At 40.1% G+C, this 12,466-nt stretch overlaps 1 long non-coding RNA gene across 1 annotated transcript in view; it reads left to right on the plus strand.

Moving 5' to 3' along the window:
- LOC308474959 overlaps positions 1 to 12,466 on the plus strand; it is a 46,131-nt gene that overhangs the window by 2,511 nt on the left and 31,154 nt on the right. The gene's annotated exons all lie outside the window — the stretch shown is intronic.

Raw genomic sequence — 12,466 nt, forward strand, 5'->3', positions numbered from 1 at the left:
TGCTTCAAGGCTGCACAACTCCAAGTGAGTGACACAGGTTAAATCTCCAAAGTGATCCATGCCCTATCTCGTAAGTCACAAAGCACTGCATGAAAGTCCCACCTGACAGTGCCTCGGGGACTCACCATCTCTTCCCTTTCCCACACACACATACTATGTGACCAAAACCTATTGACCTAGTTATATACATCACCCACCACTAACTGCACCTACCCAACACTAAAATGTGGAATGGGGGGAGGGGGTTCCTGCCTTCCAGCCAGTTGTTGGAGGAAACAAAATGGGGATGGAGCATTGCAAACCAGTGGAAAAAGAAAGGAACAGAGAGGGAACTTTTATGTCTATAAATGCAAGGAGGTGTTGGTGGAGAAATGGGCTTAAATGTCAGTTGCATCAACATGAATGAGCACATCTACATACCACTTTGTCTGCCCACCTCCTGCATTCTTGGCTTTTTCTACAAAAGTGACTTCAGCTAACCACTGCAGCACAGGCTTTAAAGTCGCAAATTGGGAACAAAACTTTGCAAGATCTTCATTATTTATTGGTGGAATTGTTCAGCCGATGAACTGCGCTGTCACAGAAGCTCTGTAACAAAATATTTTACACACACAAGCACAGTAGTGTCGTGTTCCTGGTTCAGAGGCAGCTGGGAAACTCTAGGGAATGCATCCAAGCATTAGGTTTTGCCTTTTGTACTCCTTTGGCAATTTCCTGTGCTATGAAAGTATCTGGGGGTTGCTGTCTATCTAATCACTCTTGCTTTTGTCTTGGTTTGCTTGCCACCGTGATGTTACAGCAAAATAAAATGATTGTGGAGTCTTTCATGTCTCTCCCTCCTGCAGGTCCCGCATCTGTAAAGGTCAGCGTTCCACTGGATTTTCACTTACCTCCAAAAATAGGATGGATTCATCATAACTGTAGCTGTCCAGGCATTCAAAGTCCTTTAACAATACAAGCTCCCCTCCCCAACCCCATATAAATGTTTTATAGATCTATAGCAGTATTAGTTTTCTCAGTTTCAGGTGAGGTTTTTTCCTTTGTTTCTTTCTGTCAAGACAACGGGTATAACTTTTTTTTTTTTTAGCTATGCAGGTTGAAATTCCCCTCACAGTATTCAATCCTAATGTACCATTTCTTTCTCCTGCAGTAAGCTCTGAAAGAAAAGGAAGGGGAGGGGATTAAAGCTTTTCAAAGTACTTTTTCATGAATGGAGAAAAGTTTGGATTGGCACCTGTGAAATCACTAACATTAAAGATAAGTTCTCCCCCCTCCCCCCCAAAAAAAATCGGGGCAGAGGCTATTGATTGTATATCATCTTCCAGTCATGGAAAAAGTTTTCAACTTAAAATAAAATACTGCATTTCTGTGTTAAATATAATAAAATATACCTATATTTGGCACTGAGGGGTGAGTCATGCTTTCGTGCATGCCTGCTTTCCCAACTGTAAGTCAGACACCAAGGCCACCATTTTAATGCAGGCAGCAACCATTTTCTGCAGGGCTTCTGTTTCCAGCCCCCATTCATGTCAGCAGTGTATAAGTGCACCCCACCCCGTTATGCCCCACCCCGTTTACCCCCGTTCCAACTTCTTCTGGGTCCAAAAGGACCCATGTGCTGGTGATAATTGCCTGTATTATGTCTTCTTTCCTCCCTCCTTTTCTCCCATTCATGTTGTGTCATGGACTGATAACAGTTAGTTAACATTATCAGCCTCTTCCCTTTTTTAAGTCTCTGTCCATTCTACAATCTTTCTTCTCTGAGGCAGGTCTGTCCACCATCCTATATACTCTAAAATATTATCTGAATGCACTATATGTGGGGGTACTACTGAAGATTATATTGCAGTGATGCAGTATTCTTCATCTTGTTCCCATCTCCAGGCAGGTTGCTCATATAACATACCTACATCTTTAATTCGGCTAAATTGGCTGCCATAGGTTTCTGAGCCCAGTTTCTTCAAGGGAGTGCTTTATTCCGTATTGCCCCATTGCACTTTAAGATCTGTAGGGGAGACGCTGTGCTGTATTCCACCATTAAATTTGTGAAGGTGAGGAGAAGCACGACTTAGTGGTGGCACCCACCTTGGACAACTTGTTTCAAAGAATAACATCTCAGTCTTACTGACCAACTTTGGGCAGCAAATAACAGCTTTCTTTAATATGGGCTAGGAGTGAGCCTGAAATTAGAACTTGTGTTGCTTACTTTTTGATAGATTTTAATGATATATTTTATTTTAGCCATTTTGTTGTGGTTTTGACATTTCAAGTGTTAGTTTTAAAGGAGCTTTAACTGTGGTAGAAGAATGAACATACCAAATAAACCTGGGGTGGAGATTAAGTTTTGACCTACAGGCCAACCTTCCAGGGGCTCCATTGTCATGGTGCACAACAAGTGTGTGATCTTTCTTAATTTGATGTATTTTCCGTACATTTTATGTATGTTACGTTCATACCTAAATGGCCTTGGCCCAGTATACCTGAAGGAGCGTCTCCACCCCCATCGTTCAGCCCTGACACAGAGATCTAGCATTGAGGGCTTTCTGGTGGTTCCCTCAAAGCATGAAGTGAAGCTACAGGAACCAGGCAGAGGGCCTTCTTGGTAGTGGCACCCACCCTGTGGAACGCCCTCCCATCAGATGTCAAGGAAATAAACAACTATCTGACTTTTAGAAGACATCTGAAGGCAGCCCTGTTTAGGGAAGTTTTTTATGTTTGATGCTTTAGCGCTTTTCATTATTATTAATATTTGGTTGGGAGCCGCCTGGAGTGGCTGGGGAAACCCAGCCAGATGGGCAGGGTATAAATTATATTTGTTTGTTTGTTTGTTTGCTTATATCAATATCCCATTAGAATTGTGTGAACTATACAGATTTTTTTAGTCTAACACAGGCATAGGCAAACTTGGCGCTCCAAATGATTTGGGACTACAACTCCCATCATCCCTAGCTAACAGGACCAGTGGTCAGGGATGGTGGGAGTTGTAGTCCCAAAACATCTGGAGGGCCGAGTTTGGCTATGCCTGGTCTAACACTAGGAAAACTGCAGAGAATTATAGGGCAGGTTGAAATGATTAACAGGTGACATCAAATGATGTCACATGGTTGGAGATTGGGTGGAGCTTGCTAGAAATGGACTTGTGGCCATTTTGGAGGGAATTGGTGAGCCAAATTAGGTCCATAGGCTGGAGTTCCCCCACTGATGAAATAAGCAATAAATGTGAGAATACTGGCACCCCTATTTCACCCACTGGTAATATAATATATAAGAAATAACTACCCTGTAGATCTTATCCAAATCCATAACCCTGTGGTATAGGACTTAATTTCAAGGACAGGAATGTGACCAAATTCCTTTAATAGCAATTCAGTTAAGGCATGAGCGATTCTCTAATTTGCTGCTGCTTCTTCCTTAGGTAGTTGTTTCTGTGAAAATATGTCTAATCCATTTCATACACACAAGCACTAGTTGATACATTAGTTGTGCCTATGGTAGATACTGGCTTCTTTACAGAATTACCGAAATTAGTATTCCTGCCACTTACTTTTGCTTGCAGCTTAGTTCAAGCAATTCCTTTTGAGTCAGTTATGACCCGTATTGGTCCTTACCAAGCTTAAAAGATGAATTAGCAATTTACGTAAATAGCAGGGATATTTAATTACAATCTTTGTAGCTGTCAAATTTTAGACGGCATATCAACCCTTATGTTCAAGGACTTATAAGTAAATAATTATTAAAGACGGGGATAAATTGCTACCAAGAAATGTGTGTATACCTAATCTTCTTTATTGGTAGTGCTTCTATCTCTACCTGAATCATATGCAAGTATGGACCATCCTTTGTGTAAATATGAAACAACGGATGTACCTAGCAGTTAACATAATAAAAGAGACAGAACCATGGGGCGTTGGAAGTAACCTTGTCGGCATCGAGCCCAATTCCCCTGCTTGAGTCAAATAATTCAGACTAGAGCACAGATGGCTGTCTAGCCTCTGCCTGAATACCTCCAACATGGAACTGACCACCGTCCTTCAAGGAAATTGGTTCCATGTCAAATGGGTCGCCTAATATTCAGTCAACAGCTACCCCCTTGTAACAAGTTAGTTCTTTCCAAAACTAAATGCCATGGAATGAGAGAAATTAATGAGGACTTGCTGGAATGTGGAAGAAAGTTTGTGTGTGGGGGGGGGGGACATAAATCTGGTGTGCTGCTAAAGTTGGAGATAACTCAGTTAAGAACAATATTCAGTAAAATATATTGGCCTAAACTATGCAGAAGTTTGTTGTGATAAAGTTCTACTGAAAGCAATGAGACTTAATTGAGTTATGAGCAGTGCTTTTTTCCGGGGGTACGCAGGGGTACACATACCGCTAAACATTTTGTGAATTTTTGTACTTTTGTCCATTTACTGTATTTATTTTCCCCGATTTGAACTATAAAATGGTGGTTTTCTTGAGTCAAAATGAGAGTACCCCTAAATATTTATCTTTAGAAAAAAAGCACTGGTTATGAGTAACCTGTTTTATTAGTTTCAGTGGAACTTGGCCATTACATGTTAGCTGCAGTGCAGCGTGATAATTTTGAGTTGTTGCTTCTGTTTTCATGCTGCCGCCATAATGCTTGAAAAAGAAGCTTGTACCCATGTCTCCTAACCCAGTATTAGGATCATTTGTGCTTCTTCCCAGAAGTATATGCAAGGGTGGGGTTTTTGAATTATATAGAAAAAAAACTGTGAAAATGGAAAGCACAATTCATGGAATGTGTGAAAGAGCTCATGCAATACTAGGAAACATCTGTAAATTCATAATGGTCATTAACTTTATTGCAAGTATTTTACAAAGTACATTTCTAGCTGAACTTGAATTTGCATTCTCCATACCATCCTGCAAAGCACCTATTAAAACATAATAATCTAATAAATTAAGCTCATCTTTTTTTGTCCAACTGAAATCCAGCCAACAAACACCTGAGACATCTTACAGCACTTCAGGATGATGGTTAGACTGGTAGGTGAATCAGGGGAAAGGAGCTGGAAGAGCAAACACTGAAAATGCTTTTTTGCCATTCAAATGTGGCACATGGATGGTATAGATGTTCTCAGTTGATTGTAGAGGTCATAATGATACAGTTGGAAGGAGAAATTTTCTAAAAAAAGGTGGTTCACAAAATGTGAGGCAAAGCCTCCAAAATGTCTCTTGATTGGGATCGAAATCAGAGTATCTTCTGTTGATTGCCAGTTACTGGAGATCATTGGGACCGTCACCTCCTTTTCCTAAGCTTTTTGCATTGTCAACTTAAAGTGTGTTATGCCCTTCTCTTCCATAAAATTGCAACCCTTTCTTTTTCCATCCATCTTCTTGCTTCTAAGCTGAGAACAAAAGTGAATTGTAAACTGAAGAACATTCTGTCCACTGGTTTTACATCTGAAGAAACTGCAGAAGTGGTGTTTCTGTTTCCCTCCTTGTTTGTTTGTTTTGTGGTGTGGAAACACTCTAAGACAAACTTTGAGTACATAGGGTTCAGGGGTGGGACAGAGAAATGTTTAAATCACTCAAAGATGATTTATGAGGGGTTTGATTAAAGGGGTAGTGAAAACAGGAAAAGGGGATGGTGGCTGCCTCAGTGTTCCCCTCACCCATCCCAGAAGTCTTACAAAGACATTGCATGTGCAAAAAAGATGGCTGTCCTCACAGATTGATGGGGGCAACCTGATTTTCTCCATACAATTACCCAGGAAGGGACTGTACATTATGAGGTGTATGGGAGCATTATTATTTTTTAACCTTTTGAGCATAGAGGAGAATTTAGCTGTTCTAAGGAGGTTAACATGCTAAAGAGGGAGATAGTCCTTGGACCACCTTGTAAGTACAGTACAGCTCCATGGACAGATCAGTTTGTTGATTATGCAACTTAACCCACATATCTATGTTCATATCTATGTGTGAGTTCAAGGAGGTTGAAATGAATAGGTTCATCCCAGAACACTGAATAAATAGGAATCCTCACCCCTATTACTTTGGAATTAAGGAAAAGGAAACTGCTAACTGCATGAAATTGAAACATGGGTTTTGATCTCTTTAATATAAAGAGATAACACTTCTACAACCAAGGAGTTCCCTAGAAAATGTAATTGGTTGAGACAGTAGATAGAACATACTTCGTGATAAGTAGGAATGAACAAATCTGGTTCTCTGGTTGCCATTTTTCCAATCTTAAATCCATTTAGCCATATTTCTGCATTAATTTGTGATTATTATTTTATTTTAAAAAAACCTCCTTATGAAAATTATTCTGCATTTTAATGTGAATTTCTCCTAATAGACACATTGACACTAATACGTCCATGTGGAATTCCTTCTAATATATTCATTTTTGAAAACATTGTTTAGCTGAAGAACTGCATCACAAATTTGGGTAAGTGTAGATTTTTAAGAATAGTTGTGTTTTGGTTCATGGTTTGAGAAATGTAAATGAGGTAGTTTTTCATTAAAATGCAAACAGAATCAAATTTCTCCCCATCTCAGAGTATGTTAGCTGATCCAAAAGTGACTATACATATTACTCTTGGTGGAATCAATCTTGTTTTACAGCCAATGATAATTTTCTTCATATTCCCGGAAAAGTATATTTTATGGATTTTGGTCTATTGAAAGTTTTTCTGTAGTCTATACAAGATTGCAGATTTATCCTGAGGTAGCCACTGCCCTAACCAATACAATTAAGCAGCTTCATAATACAGTGGTACCTTGGGTTAAGAACTTAAATCATTCTGAAGGTCCGTTCTTAACCTGAAACTGTTCTTAACCTGAGGTACCACTTTAGCTAATGAGGCCTCCCACTGCCGCCGTGCTGCCGCCACGCGATTTCTGTTCTCATCCTGAAGCAAAGTTCTTAACCCGAGATACTATTTATGGGTTAGCGGAGTCTGTAACCTGAAGCATCTGTAACCTGAAGCGTATGTAACCCAAGGTACCACTGTACCACCGAAGATTAGGAAGTCTTAATCCTCCATTATAAACTGGTTTTTGCATAGCTGATGTCTTGACCCTCAGGCCAGCTGCCCATATAACATTATCTAACATTTTCTGCCAACCACACAGAAGTCAATTGAAAAGGGAGGATTAGCAGTTTCTAATCTTCTATGGTATTATAAAGCTCCTCAAATATATTGGTTAGGACAGTAGCTATCTCAGTATAAGTCTGAAATCTGGTGTAAATTAGAGCAAAATTGATTCATATTTCATTAGGCAAGATGCCCTTCTTGGGCAGGAGCTTATTCCATCTCAAATCCTGGTATGAGAGAAATACAAGAAAAGGTCTTGGAGTATCTCCACTGGCATCAGCTATAAGCAATCAAAACTTTGACATGGAAAGTACATTGCTTTTTCCCTACCAAGAAAACAATAGGGCAAAACACAAGGATGTGTTTCCCTGTGGTTTTAAAAAAACCAGGCACAATATTCATAATTTAAGAATCAGGGATTGTCGGACAATTGAAGTTATAATCCTGGGAATTACTTTTGTGCAAGCACCATTGAACTCAATGTGACTTACTTCTGTGTTGGTACCTAGAGGACTGCTTTGTAATGAAAACTATAAGCCTTGTGGATGGTGTTTTTTGTTTTTTTGTTTTTAGGAATTGGGTAAAAGTGGAATACTATCACAAGTTTATTTTAGTTCGTGCATAACTGGGTGCTATGAGCTGTTCCATCTGAATAGAACTAGATCTAAATTCATAGATCAATTAGATCCCCCCCCCTTTATGTCTATCACTGAGAGAAACATTTATGCATTTATAAAATCTATATTCCATTTTGAACATAAAAAACATAAATTGCCTTTCAAGGCAATTTAAAACCATCAAATTAAAATAAAAAATGATAAAATTGAAATAAAACAGTAAAAGTAGAATAATAGGAGTACAAAGAAAAGAAAAATTAGTAAAAAAATATGTCATCTGTTAAAGCCTGAATAGAGTCAAGTTGATTTTTCTGGTACTTAAAAGTTAACAGGGAAGGCACCAACTGAGTGTTCCTCGGAAGTATATTCCACAACCAGACACCATTACTCAGAAGGCCCTGACCAACACCTGCCTCATCCCTCAGAAATGGTCCTCTGATGAAGATCTTAGAGTAGACAGGTTCTCATGGGTACAGGCAGTTCTTCAGCCATAATGAGCTTTAAAGGTCAAAGCAAGCACCTTGAATTGTGCCTGGAAACATATCAAAAGATTAATTTTGGACAGGTGGTTGCAGCACCATGGAAAGAGCCAACTAAACAACTTCCTCTAACAAAGGCTACAGGTGGGGTGAGGCCACACAAGTCCCTCCAAAAAGTTTCACTCTCCTAAGTCCTACCAACTTGCCTTAGGAGTGTGAATTATAGGGTTGCCACCCCACCCCACCAATTCCTGGCCTGAAGAAGAAGAAGAAGAAGAAGAAGAAGAAGAAGAAGAAGAAGAAGAAATAAATACATTTTTATTTATACCCCATCCTCCCCAGCCAGGGCCAGACTCAGGGTGGCTAACACCAAATATAAATTACAATAAAGCGTAATAAGGGGGAAAACAAAACAAAAAAACAGTTAATTAAAATACGGCTTAAAATACAGCTTAAAATGCAGCCTCATTTTAGTAGTAGTCCATACATCAAGACAATAAAGGGAGGAAACATCAGATATTCACCCGAGCCAGCTATCCATGGGAAGATTTATATACCAAATCCCATATAAGGGGTCAGAGTGATTCTAAGCCGAAGGCCAGGCGGAACAGCTCCGTCTTGCAGGCCCTGCAGTAAGATGTCAAATCCCGCAAAGCCCTAGTCTCTTGTGACAGAGCGTTCCACCAAGTCGGGGCCAGTGCTGAAAAGGCCCTGGCCCTAGCTGATACCAGTCTAACCTCCTTGAGGCTCGGCATCTCCAAAGTGTTGTTATTTATGGACCTTAAGGTGCTCTGTGGGACATACCAGGAGAGGCAGTCCCGTAGGTACAAGGGTCCTAGGCTGCATAGGGCTTTAAAGGTCAAAACCAGCACCTTAAACCTGACGCAGTAGTCCACCGGGAACCAGTGCTGCTGGTAAAGCACTGGATGAATGTGGTCACGCAGCAAGGACCCCATAAGGAGTCTCACTGCGGCATTGTGCATCCGCTGGAGTTTCTGGGGCAGCTTCAAGGGCAGCCCAGCGTAGAGCGAGTTACAATAAGCAAGCCTGGAGGTGACTGTCGCATGGATCACTGTGGCCAGATCAGGGCGAGAAGGGTAAGGGACCAAATGCTTAATAGGGCGTTCTTCTGTGGCCTCCTGCCTGGTGCACTTCTTGTGCTGTTGGGCAGCCACAGTGAAAACAGAGGCAGGTGACAAGTCAGATAAAGTATGCTTGGGGTAGGTGTCTGCAAGGCTCATGGCTTTTATTTCACAGAAGCCACAGGTGCCATACCCGGAACATAGTTTAGCTCTTCTGCCAATGGTAGTCAGCCCCAGATTCAACTAGGTCATCTTCCTCTGTCTCTTGAGCATCGGTCTAGGGTTGCAACACCCCAGACATTCATTTATTTAAGCTATTTATTAACGGCATTAGCCTAACTGGTGAAAGCTACTGCATCACACATGCCTTCAGAGTAAGGAGCAGTTCTGATGGCACCTCTGCTGTCTGAATTTGATCCCTAAGTGGAAGTGCAGCTGAAGCCTCATCCCAAACAGGTCAAATGCTGCCTCACAGGTTCATTGAACTCCTTCCCAACAATGTCTTTTTCTTGTGGGAAATTCGTACTTTCAGAACTGAACCTGGACAAAAAGATGGACTGAAATGGATCCAGGTAATATGTAGTGTCTTAAGAGAGGCTGGCATTGAGAAGCATATATTCAAAGTTGGGCCACCCCACACCAGTACATCACTTACATTGAACTACAACTCCTACTGTAGCACCCCATTGATTAAGGTATTCCTGAGATAACTAAATCGACTTATAGTCCTAATAAAAGACATTAATTTACAATCATAGAACAATCCAGTTTAAAAATGATCTCACTTGTGTGTGTGTTTTAAAAATCATAATACACATTGTAACTCCATTTGTTGAAACAGAAAGTTTCTTTTCTCTCATAAGAGCAAATTTAGTTGCTATGTGCTGATAGGACTGTAGCCAAAACAAGAGGGAAGCTCTTAGGGATGCTGGTGTTTGCAGAAAGGCAAACAAAACAAAACCCTGGGGGAGGGAATGCAAGGGGAAATCATCCCAAAGAACCCAATAAAAACTGAACATACTCAATAGCCACAGAAGGCTCAATGTCCTCTTTGGTGGGATGGAAAATGAGGAATGGAATCAAGTTCCCATAAGAGGCCACGGCTTGCCTGTTTGGAATTGTGGACCGGAGTCCTGGTTTTTGAAGGGTGAGGATACAATGCAACACTTAGTTACAGGCTCCCTTATATGTTGTAATTCTGCCCTTTTAAATCAGCAAATGTTTAGACCTGAGCTGAGGCAATTTTCATTCCAAGCAAGTGTAGAAAAAAATAGAACCATTCCAAATTCCCCCTTAAAAAAAATATCCAGGCAAATTTCCAGAGCAGTGAAGGAGAACAACAAAAGCCTGATATGCAGATAGCAGACACAGGGTGTCTGTTCAGACTCTAGATTGATTGATTTATTACACATTTCCAGCATTCACATCTTGAGAGAATGTCCATCCCCATCAATCATTTAAGAGGATTTATTCTGGGAGGTGCACAGATATGCAGGCTACTGTAAAATATGTCTCAAAGCCTGGTTAGTGTGACTGTGACTCAGCCCATTTGTGCAGCCCACCCTCTGCAGCTTCATTTTGATTTATGTACTGTGGCAGATTATCTCCCTCGTAAATACTAAATTCCATCAATTTATTTGCATTATGCAAAGAGGAGAGCATTTTAGTACCAAAGGGAGCACACCCCATGTTGTGTAATCATGTTGCTTTATGGGGTTTCAGGGATTTTGTTGCTGCTGCTGATGTAATAAAGGTCTGCTTCATGCTATCTGATGCACTGCAACCCCCTTCTTTAATTTTATCGCTGAAGTGATGGGCCAGGCTGAGGTCAGATGATAAAGGACATGATATTAACAAGTCATAAAGTTTCACTTTAGATAATGCAAACTTAAAGAATGCTAATGATGCATAATTTACCACTAGCAACCCTTTCTGTACACTGCACAGCATCTAGCAATGTTAGTAAGGTACTAGGTAATTACAAGCTGCTACCATGTGTCCTCCACAAATATGAGTGAGCTAATTGCTATTAATTTAAAGAAACCTGTGGAGTTTAAATAGAGTAAGCTGCTGTCTGAAAATTATTGGGCTATAATTCTTCTGCCTTCTGGCTGTAGAGATAGTATAAATCTGCAAAGAATGTGCCAGGTTAGATATGTAGTCAGCAGAACCCTGAGATGAAATTAAAGACCCATAAGTCATAAGTTTAAAAAAACATTTTCTATAATATGTATACTCAAGTTTTGCTCAGGGAATACCACTGTGTATATAGACACAGACTACAAGTGTAATTAAAACCAAAGTGTTTATTCAGTCACTCTGTAGTTTATCACACCACTGGGAATGGAAATCATCATGAGAAGATGCAGCAGTGGTTCAATGTACAGTCATTAACATTTGATTTCTTTTAAGGGGGTAAGGAAAGGGAAGTCCTAGATTTTGCCATTAACACTATATCCACGAATCGGAAACAAATGTGCATCTAACTGCAACATCATTTTGTCATAATTCCAAACTTCTACTTTCCTAGATATAATAATATAGTGAAAGAAAAGAGTTCAAGAAAGTACTTCAAGGAAACCATTTTGTGTCTATTCTACCCCTCCATGCAAATATTATATGATCTCCGGTAATCTGCTCCTACACATTGTGACAGCCAACCACCTCCCAAATTGCTATCTGTTATATGTCCCGTTCTGTGAATCATTCTGATTGATTGGAAAAGACAGGGACTTTTACCAGATTTAGAGTTGCTGACTGATTCTGGGCCTCATGTATATAAATAGTAAATAGTACTCTTGGCAATGAAATATCACTGGTTGCTTTATTCTTCATTTATGACATAGATACCAATAGAGAAATATATTTCAGACAAGATCGCATCAAAATAACAAAATGGCAACCATTGGCTTACTACAAAGCTACTAATCAGGTGTCAATAATACAGGTTGTTTAACGCTGGGGTTAACCGGTACTGTCATAATAAACAAGGTTAATGGCTACAATGAGGCCTCTGGTGGTGAACCACTCTATTCATTATTAACATTTAGAAGGAATTTACAAACATTAATGCTCACCAGGGCATTTGATGGCTTAAATATACAAAACAAAATTGCAATTCACTGTGGTATCTGATCCTGCACCTGCATGCAAAGCCTCTGCTGAGATTTTTGGCATGCAAAACATGTGCTCTTTCACATAGCTACGTGGCTTCAGTTGTCTTC

This window comes from Podarcis pityusensis (genome assembly GCF_964106645.2).
Source record: "Podarcis pityusensis genome assembly, chromosome: 4".
Taxonomy (NCBI): Eukaryota; Metazoa; Chordata; class Lepidosauria; order Squamata; family Lacertidae; genus Podarcis; species Podarcis pityusensis.